Below are 14388 nucleotides of genomic sequence, written 5' to 3' on the forward strand. Positions count from 1 at the left end.
GCATCCTTAGAGTTCTCCAAAGTATGTGTAGGCTCACAATTTTTCTTGGAGGAAGTAGTAACATTTTAGACTGGCCAATATAGATCCTCTCTGAGACAAACTTTCTACCTGCCAATACACATTCCTTCTCATGGTTTAACTTCAAAAATTGTTAGATTAAAGCATTGCCTTTTAAGAAGAAATTTGAGTGAAAGGAGGGATACATAGAATTAGTGAGACAGAAAACTCTGAGCTACCATGCATTGATTCATTCAGATTTTAACTGGATTTGTCCATGCACCTACAAGCATCCAAGGTCATGGAATATTAAGATGAAGCAGACAGTTTACTTTTCTCAGAACTTATCTTTCTAATGGAGAAGGCAGACATATAAATGGATGAATTACATTGTAATGTGTCTACGTGATATAATACATTCTAAACAAAATGCTGTAGAAAATAAATTATTTCAGTCAAACAAAAATTGAAAGCTGTACTTTTCAGGTAGCAGTTTACCTGAAGAATCGCACAACAGAGGAGGCATCATTTTTTTACCTGCACTGCCCACATGTTCCTACCAAAGAAGTACAATGATAGATTAATTTATCCCAAATACTTTAGGTTTAAAGTATGTCAATAGAAATATCTGTACACTTTTGTGATGGCTTTACTAGTACTGATGAAACCTGAGGCATAATTGTATTAATAATCACTATGCACAGGACTGGGAACAATTAAAAAAAGAAGCGATAAAATACTAAATGGAACTTTGCAAATTCCTGAAAGAAAACTTTCTATGTATATCTATTTTTTGTAACGACTTAAGAAAAAAATGTTTCTACAAAGTGTTTAGGATTTCTGCCATTCAAGAGTAGTAAAAGAATGTGTGTGTTTGTTGCTCAGTCATGTCCAACTCTTTGCAACCCCATGGAAAGTAGCCCTCCAAGCTCCTCTGTCCATGGAATTCTCCAGGCAAGAATATTGGAGTGGATAGCTATTCCCTTCTCCGGGGGATCTTCCTGACCCTGGGATCAAAACCAAGTCTCCTGCATTGTAGGCAGTTCTTTACCATCTGAGCCACAAGGGAAACCAAGGATAGTAAAATAATTTGTTCAGTCGCTCAGTCATGTCTGACTCTTTGTGACTCTTTGGACTGCAGCACACCAGGCTTCCCCATCCTTCACCATCTCCCGGAGCTTGCTCAAACTCATGTCCATTGAGTCAGTGATGCCAGCCAAAGTGTTAAATTATGGGCAGTGGGTTTATCAAAAGAAGTGGAAATCTATGTCATTTGGGGAAGAGTGACAATTTTAGAATGAAATACTTTAAAATTATTTTAAAGATTTTTCTTTATTCCATAAAATAAAAAAGTACTTGTAGGAAAAAGTGTCTTTTCTGTAATTTCCTAACCCTTCTCATTGCTAACATGATGGATTTATTTACAATGAAGACCTTGTTAAATATCAAATCAAATGGGGAATTGCACTCACTGAATTGATGTCACTTAGCATGCCTGGACAGTGAGCAGGTCTAAACTTTCTAAACCACTTCCACCACCCCCAACCCTTTTAAAGTAATGAATCTCACATTACTTTCATGGCATGATGAAATGAGTTGTATTACAAAAAAACTCAAATAGCCAAAGCAATCTTGAAAAAGAAAAATGGAACTGGAGGTATTAACCTGCCTGACTTCAGACTACACTACAAAGCTACAGTCATCACAATAGCATGGTACTGGCACAAAGAAGAAATATGGATAAATGGAACAAAATAGAAAGCCCAGAGATAAATCCATACACCTTATTTTTGACAAAGGAGGCAAGAATATGCAACAGAGAAAAGACAATCTCTTTAACAAGTGGTGCTGGGAAAATTGGTCAACCACTTGTAAAAGAATGAAACTAGAACACTTTCTAACACCATATACAAAAATAAACTCAAAATAGATCAAAGATCTAAATGTAAGACCAGAAACTATAGAACTCCTAGAGGAAAACATAGGCAAAACACTCTCTGACATAAATCACAGCAGGGTCCTCTATGACCCACCTCCCAGAGTAATGGAAATAAAAGCGAAAATAAACAAATGGGACCTAATTAAACCTATAAGTTTTTGCACAACAAAGGAAACTATAAGCAAGGTGAAAAGACAGCCTTCAAAATGGGAAAAATAATAGTAAATGAAGCAACTGAAAAAATTCATCTCAAAAATATACAAGCAGCTCATGCAGCTCAATACCAAAAAAATAAAGGACCTAATCAAAAAGAACTAAATGGACTTCTTTCCAAAGAAGACAGATAGCTAGCAATACAGATGGCTAGCAAACACACGAAAAGATGCTCAACATCACTCATTATCAGAGAAATGCTAATCAAAACCACAATTAGGTACCATCTCATGCCGGTCAGAATGGCTGCTATCAAAAAGTCTATAAACAATAAATGGTGGAGAGGGTGCAGAGAAAAAGGAACCCTCTTACACTGTTGGTGGGAATGCAAACTAGTTACAGCACTATGGAGAACAGTGGGGAGACTTCTTTAAAACCTGGAAATAAAACTGCCTTACAACCCAGCAATCCCACTGCTGGGCATACACACTGAGGAAACCAGAATTGAAAGAGACATGTGTATCCCAATGTTCATCACAGCACTGTTTACAATAACTAGGACATGCAAGCAACCTAGATGTCCATCTGCAGATGAATGGATAAGAAAGTTGTGGTACATATACATAATGGAGTATTACTCAGCTATTAAACAGAATGTATTTGAATCAGTTCTAATGAGGTGGATGAAACGGGAGCCTATTATACAGAGTGAAGAAAGAAAAACACCAATACAGTATATTAGTACATATATACAGAATTTAGAAAGATGGTAACGATGACCCTGTATGCAAGACAGCAAAAGAAACACAGATATAAAAAACAGTCTTTTGGACTTTGTGGGAAAAGGTGAGGGTGGGATAATTTGAGAAAATGGCATTGAAACATGTATATTACCATATGTGAAATAGATCACCAGTCCAAGTTCGATGCATAAAACAGGGCACTCAAAGCCAGTGCACTGGGACAACCCTGAGGAGTGGGATGGGGAGGGAGGTGGGAGTGGGGTTCCGGATGGGGGACACATGTATATCCATGGCTGATTCATGTCACTGTATGACAAAAACCACTACAATATTGTAAAGTAATTAGCCTCCAATTAAAATAAATTAATTTGAAAAAACCCTGGATATACTGTGGTATTCGTGTTACTTTCTATAAGTACATATATCTGTCAGATGGTCTATATAATACCTATCTGATAGCTTTGTTATGAGGGTCAAACGAAATGATTTATGGACAGAATCTGGCTTATAAGCCTAAGGTACTTACATGAATTTCCATGAACTAGTCCCCAGCTCCTTTTTCTAATTTCAAATCTTCAAACTAAATATTCAGTTAGATTAAATTTTGAGCTTAAAAGACAAATGAGCTCTGGGTTCTTCAAATACTTTGATTGCATATACCCTTTTAGATACGTTTAGAAAATGTGAGCAGTTTGGAGAGAAAGAAGAATTGATGAGCATCTTTAGAATGAGTACTTTATGCTCCTATCTTGTTGTGCTGCTGCTACTGCTAAGTCGCTTCAGTCGTGTCAGACTCTGTGCGACCCCATAGAGGGCAGCCCACCAGGCTCCACCGTCCCTGGGATTCTCCAGGCAAGAACACTGGAGTGGGTTGCCATTTCCTTCTCCAATGCATGAAAGTGAAAAGTATAAGTGAAGTTGTTCAGTCATGTCTGACTCTTAGCGACCCCATGGACTACAGCCTACCAGGCTCCTCCGTCCATGGGATTTTCCAGGCAAGAGTACTGGAGTGGGGTGCCATTGCCTTAATCAAGACTAAAGATGAAGGAGATGGACAGGAACACAGATTTTTGAAGTATTGTTACTGAATAAATCAGGTCTTACAGCTCACTGCTTGCAAAATCATTACATACTCATAAATGGTAGAGGAGAAAGGTGCTTTTAATCTGACTGCTGGCAGTCTGGGGTGTTGATGGACTCAGCACCCCCAAAAACCACCTCCAAAGATTTTCCTTTGCCATGTGACTTTTTAAAAGGAAGCAGGTAAATAAACTCAGTAAATTACTGAGATAGGTAACCCTCCACTGGGTACAGGCTCTCTGTCTCCTCATGAGTTTCCTTTACGTTGTTCACAGAGTTTGGCCATACAGCTTTTTTTTTTTTTTTTTGAGAGCTTCCCTGATAGATCAGTTGGTAAAGAATCCGCCTTCAATGGAGACCCCGGTTTGATTCCTAGATCAGGAAGGTCCCCTGGAGAAGGGATAGGCTACCCACTCCAGTATTCTTGGGCTTCCCTTGTGGCTCAGCTGGTAAAGAATCAGCCTGCAGTGTAGGAGACTTGGGTTCTATTCCTGCATTGGAAAGATCCCCTGGAGAAGGGAAAGGCTACCCATTCCAGTATTCTGGCCTGGAGAATTGCATGGACTGGATAGTCGATGGGGTCATGAAGAGTCAGACACATTTGAGTGACTTTGACTTCACTTTACTTCACTGAAGGGGAAGCCAGGGAAGTGATCTTATCATCTGCTAATTACTATTCTCCATTTCTACTTCTTTGATCTATAGAAAGAACCCACAAGTTAGGTAAAGTATTATGTGATTAAAAGATTTGAAAGGTATGCTTGGTTTAGAGATAAGTAAAGCCTGAGGAGTGCCTAGTTTAAATGTTAGTTTACAATATAGCTTTATTAAAGTGATAAGGAAAGGCGCTTCCTGCTAAGCGTGGTTTCCTGCAATGAGTTGCTTACAATATGATAAGATAATTACAAGGTTGTATAGGCTAGGTACTAGGGGAAATAAGGAAGAACACAATCAGGGTTAGCTTCTGAGAATGAATGTTCTGCACAATCTGGGTTTGGGAGGTGAGAGGCATTTTTGCCAATTGTCAGGTGCAAAGAAGCATCTGAGAGAAACCTGGCATGGCAAATAAGGAAAAATTCTGTGTCCACAAGTTGTTGCTGTTATTCACTCACTCAGTCATGTGTCAGATTCTTTGCAACCCCATGGACTGCAGCATGCCAGGCTTTCCTGTCCTTCCCTCCCAGAGTTTGAGCAAACTCATGTCCATTGAGTCAATGATCCATCCAAACATCTCATTCTCTGTTGTCCTCGTCCCCTTTCCTCAATCTTTCCCAGCCTCAGGGTCTTTTCCAATGAGTTGGCTCTTTGCATCAGGTGCCCAGAGTATTGGAGCTTCAGCATCATTCCTTCTAATGGACATTCAGGATTGATTTCCTTTAAGATTGACTAGTTTGATCTCTCTGCTGTCCAAAGGACTCTCAAGAGTCTTCAATGCCACAGTCAAAAGCATCAATTCTTCAGCACTCAACCTTTTTTATAGTCCAACTCTTATATCTGTACTTGACTGGTGGAAAAACCGTATCTTTGACTAGACAGACCTTTGTTGGGAAAGTGATGTCTCTGCTTTTTAATACACTAAGTTGTTACATAAATATATACAATGAAGTAGAAATACCATACCAATTAGAAGCATTTTTATTTATTAAAAACCATTTATTAAAAACTAAAAATACTTTTCAAGTCATACATTTTATAGTGTTCCACTTTATCTTTAACCTGGTATTTTTCTTATTTTATCACAGAATTTAGTCCTAAAGTAATACATTTTTATCCTTGAAAATCTATTTATCTTCTTCTGCATTTCTGCAATAAAATATATCTCTGTATTTAAATTTAGATGTTTTTGTTTCTTTATGTTTCTTGTGATCAAAAAGCATTAAGCATTTTCTGGATTAAGCTATCATTACATTTATTAGTAGTACACAAATGATTAAAATAACTTTATATTTCTATTTGGATTAATCACTATTAAAATAAAAGTAAGTTTTAAGTGAAACTCATCTCTTAATGAGATGGATTTTTCCAATTAATTCATGAACTTATAAATAAACATTACTAATTTCTAGAATGAGAAATAGTTCTGTGAAAATTAACAGGGAAAAGATAAAACAAGAAGAAAGTTTAGATCACAGTAGCTAAGTCCTAAAAAGGTGAATCAGTAATTGCTGGTGATGCATAATTTACGTAAAATGAATACACATCCTCATTAATTATTCCAGATTTAATTTGTTCATACCAGAAATGAATAAATGAGCAGATAAAAGTTTGGATAATGATAGACTATTAGGGATCTGATAGCAAGTAAAATGAATATGAACTTAGAGAATATGATAATCTTTTGGGAAATTAATGAAAATATTTCTACTACATACTTGAATAAATATTTAAGAAAATATAAAGCCTTCACTTATTTCTAATATATATTCTTATTTCTCAGTGATAAACTAATTAAGAGAAAATAATCCTGGAACTTTTTATCTCCCCTTCTTTGATGTAATGTAAAATTTGAGACTGAACCACAAACAAACACAAGGAAGAATGAAAAGGTGCACAAAGATAGAAAAGCTGAAAATTTAGAGAGGATTCCCTCTCTAACAGATTGGTAATTTTCAGCATATGTTTTATAATCCCTGATTATTTTATATCTAGCTAAAAATATAGTCTATATATAGAGGTTGATAAGGACACAGGCTTGCCCCCTGAATATTTCTTACTAACCTTGTTATTGCTCTAGAACAATGAATTATTTGACAACTAACAGAGATGAGAAAAACTCCACTTTATTACAGGGTGTTGACTAAAAGATATCCAGTTGACTCGAGCAATTTCAAATGGTTCGTTTTATTGGTGCCCTGAATTTTTCACATTTCAAATAAATAAGTTTTGCTTCCTTTTCTTGCTAAGTCTTTATATGCTTATTTTTCTTCTCTTATTACAATATCTTGGATTTTCAGTATATTTTTTAATAAAAGTTGTGGTAGTATAAGCCCATGCCATTTTATTTCTGAACAATGTATCATAATATGAAGTTTACTATACATTTGTTCCTTTTTAGAAATTCATTATCCAATAAAGGAATTATTTAAAGATAACTTTATCTTTTACAGTACAGTGCTCATGATAGCTTCTTAACCTTTAGTCCTACAAATTCCACTCATCCCCAATATTACATATATCAGCACTTTTGCCCTACTCATTTCCATGAGATTTTTTTCATAACTTTACAGTATGGTTAGATTATTTTGTCACCTTCCATCCTGAGATCCCCTATGTAGCCCCTATGTAAAAACATACATATTTAATTTAGATACCTTAATATTTGCCTTATGTGTTTTACGCATTTGACAAATGCATTATGTCAAATATATGCCATTACAGTATCTTATATAATAGTTTTACTTTTTTAAGGAAAAAATCTTCTGTGCTTCAATAACTCAACACTTTCTGTCCCCATGCCTGTAGAAACAACTGAACTTTTTATTGTAACCGTAACTTTACCTTTTCCATAATGTCATATAACTGGAATCATACTATACTCTATATAGTATAGAATCACTCTATACTATCATCAGACTGTTTTCAGACTACCTTCTTTCACTAAGTAATGTGCATTTAAGGTTCTTATGCATCTTTTTTGTGGGTAGCTAGCTCATGTATATTCACTGCTCAAAAATATCCCAATTTATGGATATACTGAAGTTTATTCACCTATTTAAAAATATCCTAGTTGTTTCCAGATTTGGTGGTTATGAATAAATTTACTATAAACATTTATCTGCAGATTATTGTGTGGACATAAAATTTCAGTTTCAATGGATAAATATCTAAATTGCTGGAACATATGGTAAGACCATGTTTCATTTTGTAAGAAACTGCCAACTTTTCTTCCAATTTCTCTGTACCATTTTTTTATTCCCATCAGAAAAGAATGAGAATTGCTTATGTTCCAAATCTTTGCCAGCAATTAATATTTTCAGTATTTTGAATTTTAGTAATTCTAATACTTGAATAATGGTATACCACTGTTGTATTTATACTCAACTATTTAATGACAAATGATTTACTATTTTCTCATATTCTTAGCAATCTATATATATGTATTTATTTTGGTAAGAAGAATGTTCAGATTTTTAGCCCATTTTTTCAATTAGAATGTTTCATTTCTTATTGTTGAGTTTTAAATGTTTTTTGCATGTATATGTTTTGGATTTAAGAACTTGATCAAATATGTGTTTTGCAGGTATTTTCTTCAAGTCTGTAGCTTATTTTATGAATCTCTTCTCTTGAAATATAATTCACATTGTATATAATTCATCCACTTAAAGTATGAATTTCAATGATTTTCTGGGTACACCAGGCTTCCCTGGTGTTTTAGATGGTAAAGAATCAGGATGCAATGCAGAAGACCTAGGTTCAATCCCTGGGTTGGGTACACTATTAATTTTCTAAAAATTTGGTAGAATATACATAGCATAAAAATTGCCATTTTAACTTTTAAAGTGCAACATTTAGTGTCATTAATTTCAATCAAAGTATTGTGCAACTATCTGCAAAATTTTTCTCATCACCAAAGTAGAAACTGGAACCATTAAGCAATAATTTCCCATCCTCATACCTTCAACTCCTGAGACCTCTAATCTAATTTCTGTCTCTATGAGCTCACGAGTTTTAGAAATTTGATATTCAGTTCAGTACAGTTCAGTTGCTCAGTTGTGTCCGACTCTTTGCGACCCCAAGAGTCACAGCACGCCAGGCCTCCCTGTCCATCACCAACTCCCGGAGTTCACTCAGACTCACGTCCATTGAGTCAGTGATGCCATCCAGCCATCTCATCTTCTGTTGTCCCCTTCTCCTTCTGCCCCCAATCCCTCCCAGCATCAGAGTCTTTTCCAATGAGTCAACTCTTCGCATGAGGTGGCCAAAGTATTGGAGTTTCAGCTTTAGCATCATTCCTTCCAAAGAAAACTCAGGGCTGATCTCCTTCAGAATGGACTGATTGGATCTCCTTGCAGTCCAAGGGACTCTCAAGAGTCTTCTCCAACACCACAGTTCAAAATCATCAATTCTCCGGCACTCAGCTTTCTTCACAGTCCAAATCTCACATCCATACATGACCACTGGAGAAACCATAGCCTTGACTAGACGGAGCTTTGTTGGCAAAGTAATGTCTCTGCTTTTCAATGTGCTATCTGGGTTTGTCATAACTTTCCTTCCAAGGAGTAAGAGTCTTTTAATTTCATGGCTGCAGTCACCATCTGCAGTGATTTTGGAGCCCCCAAAAATAAAGTCTGACACTCTTTCCACTGTTTCCCCATCTATTTCCCATGAAGTGATGGGACCAGATGCCATGATCTTAGTTTTCTGAATGTTGAGCTTTAAGCCAATATTTTCACTCTCCTCTTTCATTTTCATCAAGACGCTTTTTAGTGCCTCTTCATTTTCTGCCATAAGGGTGGTGTCATCTGCATATCTGAGGTTATTGATACTTCTTCTGGAAATCTTGATTCCAGCTTGTGCTTCTTCCATCCCAGTGTTTCTCATGATGTGCTCTGCATATAAGTTAAATAAGTAGGGTGACAATATACAGCCTTGACATACTCCTTTTCCTATTTGGAACCAGTCTGTTGTTCCATGTCACAGCAAAAACGTGTTCTTTCTATCTGGCTTATTTCACTTGGCATGATATTTTTTAGGTTCATCCATGCTGTAACATGTGTAAGAACTTCATTCTTTTTCATGGCTGAATAATATTTCATTGCATGTTTATTCAAGATTTTGATTAGCCATTTATCTGTTCATTGACAGTCAGGTAGTTCTTATTTTTTTCTTTTGTGAATTACATAGCAATGAACACTGGCACACAAGGATCAGTTAAAGTCACTATCTTCATTTCATTTGAATAAATATATCTAAGAGAGAGGAACTGCAGCATCATAGGCAACATAATTTGTTTAGCTTTTTGAGTATCTTACAAATTCTTCTCCATAGCAGCTACACTTCAATGCACAGGGTTCTAATTTCTTCACATTCTTGTCAATACTTATTGTCTTTGGCTGAGTGATTATGCTGCTCCCCTTCCATGCATATGTTGAAGCTCTAACTCATGGTGTAAATGTATTTGAAGAGGTGGATTTTAAGAAAGTAATTTAGGATATATGAGGTCATAAGACTTGAGCACTGAATCTATAGGAGGAGAGACATCAGAGCACTCTCTCTTTCTCACACTCTTGCTCAATCTTGCTCACTCTCTTCCTCCACACACATAAAGAAAATGCTATATGAACACAGAATGAGATCGTGACCACATACAAGTCAAGAGAAGAGGCCTCAGAATGAAAACTATCTTGCTGACATCTTAATCTTATCTGTCCCAGTCCCCAGAGCAATAGAAAATAAATTTCTGTTGTTTAAGCTACCCAGTGTATGGCATTTTAGCATGACAGCCCTAGTAAAATAATATAGGTGAAGGGTGCCAGAGTAGGGTGAGGCTGTGACAAACATCTAAAATATGTATGGAACTTTGAAGCTTATAATAGGTAGAGACAGGAAGAGTTTTGATGTGCATACTGGGAAAAAACCTAGATTTTCATGAAAAGTCAGTTGGTAGGAATATGGTTATTGAAGGTCATTCTGGAGAAATCTTCAAAGGAAATAAAAAATAGTCATTGGAAACTAGAGAAAAAGCAGTACTTTGTAAAAAAGTGTCAAAAAACTTAGCTGAATCATATTTTATTGTTGTACCGAAGTATAACTTGCAAGAAATGAAACTGGATATTTAGCTGAGGAGACTATTATTAATAGTGTTAAAGGGGAATGCACCTATGACAAACTGGATTTTGTAAGATGGAAAAATCCATGCACTGAGGAAAGGCTAGTCTCTTCAATAGAGAGTGCTTGATTTCCACCAACACAGGAGTGAAGTTGGACCCTTATATTACACCATATATAAAATTAACCCCCAAAATGAAACAAAAAGCTAAATGGGAGGCAAAATTTAAACTCTTTAGAAGAAGGATTTTGGATAAATCTTTAAGACCTCAGATTTGGCAATAGTTTCTTACATATAATCCAAAAATAAAAGCAGCAAAATAGACAAATTGAACTTCATCAAATTTAAAATTTTGTGTATCAAAGGACATTAGTAAGAATGTGAAACTACAGCTTACAGAGTGGGAGACTGTATTTTCAAATTGCATGTTTATGAGATTAGGTCAGTTCAGTTCAGTTTTTCTTTGTGACCCCATGGACTGTAGCATGCCATGCTTACCTGTCCAACACCAACTGCCAGAGCTTGCTCAAATTCATGTCCATCAAGTTGGTGATGCCATCCAACCATCTCATCCTCTGTCATCCACTTCTCCTCCTGCCTTCAAACTTTTCCAGCATCAGGGTCTTTTCTAATGAGCCAACACTTAGCATCAGGTGGCCAAAGTATTGGAGCTTCAGCTTCAGCATCAGTCCTTCCAATGAATACTCAGGACTGATTTCCTTTAGGATTAAATGGTTTTATCTTCTTGCAGTCCAAGGGACTATCAAGAGTCTTCTTCAACACCACAGTTCAAAAGCATCAATTCTTCAGCTCTCAGTCTGCTTTAAGATCCGACTCTCACATCCATACAAGACTACTGGAAAAACCATAGCTTTGACTAGACAGACCTTTGTCTGGAAAGAAATGTCTCTGCTTTTTAAAATGCTGTCTAGATTGGTCATAGCTTTTCTTCCAAGGAGCAAGTGTCTTTTAATTTCATGGCTGCAGTCACCATCTGCAGTAATTTTGGAGTCCAAGAAAATGAAGTCTGTCACTATTTCCATTGTTTCTCCATCTATTTGCCATGAAGTGAGGGACCAAATGTCATTGCCGTGATCTTAGTTTTTTGAATATTGAGTTTTAAATCAGCTTTTTCACTCTCCTCTTTCATTTTTATCAAGAAGCTCTTTACTTACTCTTCACTTTCTGCCGTAAGGGTGGTGTCATCTGCATATCTGAGGTTATTGATATTTCTCCCAGCAAACTTGATTCCAGCTTGTGCCTTATTCAGCCCGGCATTCCATATGTTATACTCTGCAAAGTTAAATAAACAAATTGACAATATAATCAATAGAGAAATGCAAAACAGATCAATAAGGTGATACTACTTTAAGCTTAGTAAAATGGCTCTTATTTTTTAATGTAAATTAATCATATTAGTTGTCCATGGCTGGCATAACAAAACATCATTGACTAGGTGGCTTAAACAATAGAAATGATATCTCACAGTTCAAGAGGCTGAGAATTCCAAGGCCAAACTGCTAACTGGTAGGTTTCTTTCCAAGACTTTGCCTCTTCGCTTATAGGTGATCACCATATCATTGTTTTACAGTTTTCATAATCTTTGTCTTTCAACCCCTTGGTTAAATTTATTTCTAGGTATATATTCTCTGTGATGTGATTTTGATGGGACTTTTATTTGATTTTATTTTGCTTTCTCTTTCTGGTAGTTTATTATCACTGTTTAGAAAAGCAATAGATTCTGTATGTTAATATTATATCTTGCAAATGTTCTTATTTCCTATATTTATTTTAACAGTGTTTGGTTAGAGGCTTTAGAGTTTTCTATATATAGAGAGAGCATATTATCTGAAAATGGTGACAGTTTTATGTCTTCATTTAATGCTAACCTTATAGGAAGAGTAAGAAGTAGTTTCTCTTCTGGTGTCTTTTGAAAATATTTGAGAAGTTTGCTTGTAATTCTTCTTTAAATATTTGGTAGAATTTGCAAATGAAGATACCCGCTTCTGGGATTTTTCCAAGTAGTGAGATTTTTGATTACTGATTCAATCTACGTATTTCTCTGAGATTTTCTGCTTCTTTTTGAGTCAGCTTAGAAAATACATGGACCATACACATCCAGATGTTCAAGCTGGTTTTAGAAAAGGCAGAGGAACCAGATATCAAATTGCCAACATCTGCTGGATCATCGAAAAAGCAAGAGAGTTCCAGAAAAACATCTATTTCTGCTTTACTGACTATTGCAAAGCCTTTGACTGTGTGGATCACAATAAACTGTGGAAAATTCTGGAAGAGATGGGGATACCAGACCACCTGACCTGCCTCTTGAGAAACCTATATGCAGATCAGGAAGCAACAGTTGGAACTGGACATGGAACAACAGACTGGTTCCAAATAGGAAAAGGAGTTTGTCAAGGCTGTATACTGTCACCCTGCTTATTTAACTTATTTAACTTATAGGCAGAGTATATCTTGAGAAACGCTGGGATGGAAGAAGCACAAGCTGGAATCAAGATTGCTGGGGGAAATATCAATAACCTCAGATATGCAGATGACACCACGCTTATGGCAGAAAATGAAGAGGAACTAAAAAGCCTATTGATGAAAGTGAAAGAGGAGAGTGAAAAAGTTGGCTTAAAGCCCAACATTCACAAAACTAAGATCATGGCATCTGCTCCCATCATTTCATGGGAAATAGATGGGGAAACAGTGGAAAGAGTATCAGACTTTATTTTGGGGGGCTCCAAAATCACTGCAGATGGTGATTGCAGCCATGAAATTAAAAGACACTCACTCCTTGGAAAGAAAGTTATAACCAATCTAGACAGCATATTGAAAAGCAGAGACATTACTTTGCTGACAAAGGTCCGTCTAGTCAAGGCTATGGTTTTTCCAGTGGTCATGTATGGATGTGAGAGTTGGACTGTGAAGAAAGCTGAGTGCCGGAGAATTGATGCTTTTGAACTGTGGTGTTGGAGAAGACTCTTGAGAGTCCCCTGGACTGCAAGGAGATCCAACCAGTCCATTCTGAAGGAGATCAGTCCTGGGTGTTCTTTGGAAGGACTGATGCTAAAGCTGAAACTGCAATACTTTTGCCACTTCATGTGAAGAGTTGACTCATTGGAAAAGACTCTGATGCTAGGAGGGATTGGGGCAGGAGGAGAAGGGAACGACAGAGGATGAGATGGCTAGATGGCATCACCAATTCGATGGACATGAGTTTGGGTGAACTCTGGGAGTTGGTGATGGACAGGGAAGCCTGGTGTGTTGCAATTCATGGGGTCGCAAAGAGTAAGACATGACTGAGTGACTGAACTGAACTGAGAAAATTTTGCACTTTCTAGAAAATTCATTTCATCCATATAATCTGTGTATATGGAGTGGTTCATAGTCATCTTTAGTAGTTCTTATTTGTGCAGTCATTAGGAATGTGTTGTTCAGTCACTAAGTCATGTGCAACCCTTTGCAACCTCATGGACTGCAGCATGAGGCTTCCCTGTCCTTCACTGTCACTTGGAGTATGCTCAAACTCCTGTCCAGTGAGTCAGTGATGCCATCCAAACATCTCAATCTCTGTTGCCTTCTTCTCCTCCTGCCCTCAATCTTTCCCAGCATCAATATTTTCCAAAGAGTCAGCTCTTTGCATCAGGTGGCCTAAGGATTGGAGCTTTAGCTTCAGCATTAGTCCTTCCAATGAATAATCAGAG

The sequence above is a fragment of the Bos indicus genome, chromosome 2, assembly GCF_029378745.1.
Source record: "Bos indicus isolate NIAB-ARS_2022 breed Sahiwal x Tharparkar chromosome 2, NIAB-ARS_B.indTharparkar_mat_pri_1.0, whole genome shotgun sequence".
NCBI classification, from domain to species: domain Eukaryota; kingdom Metazoa; phylum Chordata; class Mammalia; order Artiodactyla; family Bovidae; genus Bos; species Bos indicus.